The 5,090-nt window shown below is 33.0% G+C and overlaps 1 long non-coding RNA gene across 1 annotated transcript; it reads left to right on the top strand.

The window, feature by feature from the left end:
- Positions 1-1,896: 1,896 nt before the first annotated feature.
- LOC104089835 (uncharacterized) lies at positions 1,897-3,615 on the top strand. The gene is made up of 2 exons (XR_011410185.1): positions 1,897-2,186; positions 2,855-3,615. It is a non-coding gene; the product is annotated as an uncharacterized lncRNA (long non-coding RNA).
- The last annotated feature ends 1,475 nt before the right edge of the window (positions 3,616-5,090 follow it).

The raw sequence follows: 5,090 nt of genomic DNA, 5'->3' as shown, positions 1-5,090 counted from the left end.
AGAGTCTTTAAAGAATTGTATTGTTCATTTATTGGATTCTAAATGTTACTGTCATTCTTTTCAAAGGCAGTTTGGAAGTTTCGTACATAGATTCAACCATAAATCTTAGTATATCGGTGATTGACACAATAATGGGTCTGACTTAGTGATCGTGCAGCAACATCTGCGCCGTGCTTAAAGAAGCAGTACGTATTAATGGACAAATTAACCAAAGGAAAAAAGGAAACGTAACATGGGAATTAGTTGTAGAACAATAATGTCAAAAGTTAACTCACCCCTTATTAAAGCCCACTCTCGAGCAAACAAAAGTCAAATAAAGATGATTGCTCATATGCAAATTAAACTACATCCAATTATTATTGAAACCTTAGGAGGAATCATATCTTCAGGGAGTTGCATTACAAAATATTGCATTATTAATGTAATCTTGATACAATATATAATTGTAGTTGGAACGGTCGGCAGCTGCTTAGTCTCATCCGTCTTAGATTGAAAATATTGGACAAAAAAGGAAAACAAGTTGTCCAGCCTTTCAAGCCCTACCAAATAAAGGACATGCGTTGTTGGCTGCTTTAACTTCACTTTTGCTCAACGTCGATCCTGCCGATTCAGGAGTTTAGGCCCAAGCGATAGTAGTTTCCTATTTGGGGTTGGCACACGTAGGCCTGATATCAGAGGTTGGTTATCGCATTCGGTAAGCATTCTGCTAGCTGATGTTTTAACCATGAATATATGATATATATGTGTCTGCACATATAATGTTATCACTATAGTTAATTAATAAGTGTTACTCCCTCCGTTTCACTTTAGACGAGTTAGTTTGATTCGGCACAGAGTTTAAGAAAAAAAAGATTTTTGAAATTTGTGTTCTTAAAAGTTTAAGGGGTAAAAGTTTTGTGTGGCCATGACATTTGTGTAGTGATAAAAGTTTCTCGTTAAGGATAAAATAAAATGTTTAAAATTAAATTATTTTCAATTGTAGAAATATGTTATTATTTTTAGAACAGACTAATAAGAAAAGTGCGTCACCTAAATTGAAACAGAAGGAGTGTATATTTTCATCCAAAATTATTACTTAACCATGATATCTCTTAATAATTTTATACATATACAAGTTTTTATCCAAAACTAATGGGAGATATATTAATTTATTGTTACTTCGAAAGGAAAAGAGTAGTACTTAGTAGTTGTAGTAATTACTACTACAAATGAACATTAAATGGAGCTACGTAAAGGAGCTAAAAGGTCTAAGGAGTAGTAATGGAAAAATGTGCATGCAATAAATTACAACTGCGTTGTAGTGTCATTATTAGCTTTTAATGCCGCCATTACTAACACCCCCCCCCCCCCACCCCCAAACTCATATCAATTCTGAATCCACTTGTATAATACTATATACTTCCTCCCGTCCAATTTACTCGTCTAAATGAATTATATATTTTACCATAATATCCATAATAATAATTATATTTTAAAAAAGTTTGAGAAATTATTTGAAGAATGGGTAGTTAACGATAAAAATAACAGGAGAAAAAATTGGCTTCTTTTGATTTGCTAAAATTGATAAATAAAAATAAAAATATATTTTTAGTATAGTAGATAAGTAAAAGTAAACGGGGAGTACCAAAAATACTATAATTAAATTCACCCCAATTATGACTATTACTACTGTATTCAGAGGGGGACCCAAATTCGGCGGTCGCCGGGGCTATCATGACACCCAATATAAATTTATCATTGCTAATAATAATTGGTACGGGGACTTATGCTAAAGTGATTATTTTTTTAAAACATTTATATATAAAGTTTTTCTCGAAGTAATTTCAATCAACTTAACATGTGCGTCCCCTCTGACTATATTATAAACTCATTATTATCCCTTTTATGCATAACGGGCGGGCTCCATTTACTTCTTTCTTCCCGTTTATTTATTAGCCATTTTCCCAACTCTTCTTTTTGTCTTTCTGTTTCAATATTCTTTCAAACCCCTTCTCTCTTCTGTCCTTCTACATACTTACAATATTTTTCTTAAAAAAATATATCTTTTCTTTGGTTAAGTTATGGCAGTAGAATCAACGGCCCTGATCACTCGGAACTTGCTCGGCGGATGTTCAACCCTTGATTCAAAGGAGTTGGACCTCGACTTGCAGGTTCCTTCTGGCTGGGAAAAGCGCCTCGACTTGAAGGTATTTTTTCTCCGTTTATCAGTTTGATTAATATTTTAAAATATATTTTTTAATCATATTAACATGAGAAAAATTGTAACTTATCGAACTTTTTGTATAGTTTTTAAATATTTAAATTTTAATTTTAAATTACTGAGTTGAATTAATCCAATTTAGCTTTAAAGTTGAGTCAATTTGACTTTCGATAAAAAGAAAATGTATCGTCTAAATTGAACAAGAGAGAGTACAAATGAAGGCGATGAATAACATCTGTTTGTGTCTTTGTTTATATGGAACAAAAACAACATAGTGAAAGAGAAACCTAGATTATGGTTACATAAATTTCGTATAACTGACCTTAATTATTTTGTTAAAGGTGTACTGTGTAGTTGAATGATGGAGTATGTGTTAAGTCTTGATTTTGTTTTTTTTCCTTTTCTTTTTCATGGACTTAACGTGTATAATTCTCTTCTTTGTTTCTTTTGCATTAACGTACCGCTTCGGTAAATATTTGTCGTACGTACTTAGTGATGGAATTTTGCTAGAGGTATTTATTACAAGCATTTATCAAGTACGAAAAAATAACAAAAATATTTGCAGTAATCAATCATTTAATTTTATAGTTTTATTTATATGGTTGGATTATGAATAATTAATGATATTGATATGGTGAAATTAATTTGCAACAGTCAGGAAAAGTGTATCTACAAAGGAAAAGTTGTTCAAATTATTTCTCATCAATGAATAAGCAACCAAAATATCAAACAGTTGGAAAGTTTCAAGATCTCAACTTTCCTCTCAGTCTATTTGAGGATACTAAGTTAGACCTAAAACTACTATCGTCGTCGTCGTCATCGGGTTATAATCATAGTGTGTGCACCCTTGAAAAAGTAAAATTTGCTTTAGAAAGGGCAGAGAAGGAATCATTAAAGAGGAAGCGCTCCGTACCAGAATCAGTAGTACTCAGGTCTATCACATCATCTCCTACTTCAAATTCTTCAATATCATCAATCAAGGATACAGATATTACTAATCAGTACGACATGAATTCATTTGCTTCTGGTTGTCCAAGTTGTCTCCTTTACGTGCTGATATCAAGGACCAATCCAAGATGTCCGCGATGCGATACAATTGTTCCAATATTGCCTGTGCTAAGCATGAAAAAACCTCGTATTGACCTTAACATATCCATGTAAACCTGAGTTAGACGATTTTTGTAAAGATATATAGAGAGAGATACATTGTCTTGTAAGTTACAGAACACGATATATTTATATACTCGTAAGATATGGTAGCAAAGAGATTGAAGTTCCTTCTTTGATAAAGTGGTTGTCTTATATGCAGAAATCTTTTGTTCATGTCCGCAACAGTGGCGGAACTACCTTATATTGTGTACGTTGGTAAAAAGAAAATTTTATATGTATATATACTATGTATTGACTTCCCTTAATTTTTTGGTAAGTTTACTTTTATATATTTTGACACTTCTTAATGAAAATTCTAGCTCCGTCACTGATCCGCACTTTTATTTTTTAAAATATTTGGTATATATGGATGTATACTTGATCATTATTCAGATCATTGGTACGAATGCAACTCTGTTTATATCCTCCTATTATAATTATGATGGTGACAATTGACAATGTAATTTAGCCATGTAGGCATTAAAAATAGCGAACAATGGCGGACGTAGGAATTCGGCTAAGGGGTTCAAAAGACAAAAAGTTAAAAAAGATCATGGCTAGTGGGAATTGAATTAGCGATCTTACTAAGGTTTTGAACCACTCTGACCATATGGAGCTATACTTTCGGGTGTGTTAAGGGGATTTAAAATATAATAGGCACAAAACAGATTTTGCCTTATATGTAGCGAAGGGGTTGGGGTGAACCTCCTTCCGCCCCCCTAAATCTGCCCCTTGCATCGAATGCATTGAGTTCTCGCTATATATGCATAGGGTCTTAGAAAGAAAGAGTCGGATCACATTGGTTTATTATAAAGTGTGCATTATATTTTAGAAGAGGCTGTTGTTTAATCTCACTTCTCATGATCTCCTAATATCACACAGCTACAAAGTTGTGTGTGTTATTATAAAGTGTTATCCCAAAGTTGTCCGTCTATAACTGTATCTTTGAAATACTGGCTATAAGGTTCAAGCTGTCATTTGCAAAAGTAGACATAAAATCATGAAACGGGGCATTAAGAGCTAATGGATGGATGTCGGTATTAAATGCGTGAGCTACTTCATGTAGAACATAAATTTAATGTAAAGTTAGCTGAAAATTGGCCTTTACCTAAGCTTTAATGAGGAAATTAAATGTTGAAAAGGGTCACAATGTGCTGATAATAGTTTTTATGCTTTAATGGTTAGTACTCCCTCCCGTTCATAATAAATGACTTTTTGACATTTTTTCTTCCGTTCAAAATAAGTGATCTTTTACATAATAAAGAAGTAATTAACTTTATTTTTTCAAAATACCTATTTTTTTCTAGGAGTTACTATTTTTTTAAGGGTGTGCCAAAGGCCAAAAGGTAGTGGCGGAGCCAGAATTTTCGTTAAGGGATATCAAAATATATAAAAGTAAATGTACCAGAAAATTAAGAGGAGTCAATACATAGTATATTTACATATAATTTATTTTTTTACCTAACTACACAGTATATTTTTCACGCGAATGGGTGTTAATAAGGTGACTCTACCACTGCCAAAAGGTCACTTATTATGGATCGGAGGGAGTAATACTTAAAGTGTCCGTGCATAGCATGAATATGGATGCTCAGAACTTACCCTTGCTTAGTACTTGGAACCTATCATGTTCTTAGCATAGTTATTTGGAACCTAACTGTGCTCTGTACGGCTATTTGGAACCTATGCATACTTAGCAAGGCTACTTGAAACTATTCTTGCTCCCCACGGTACTTGGAGC

The sequence above is a fragment of the Nicotiana tomentosiformis genome, chromosome 8 (assembly GCF_000390325.3).
Source record: "Nicotiana tomentosiformis chromosome 8, ASM39032v3, whole genome shotgun sequence".
NCBI classification, from domain to species: domain Eukaryota; kingdom Viridiplantae; phylum Streptophyta; class Magnoliopsida; order Solanales; family Solanaceae; genus Nicotiana; species Nicotiana tomentosiformis.
This window is presented reverse-complemented; position numbering and strand designations above follow the sequence as displayed.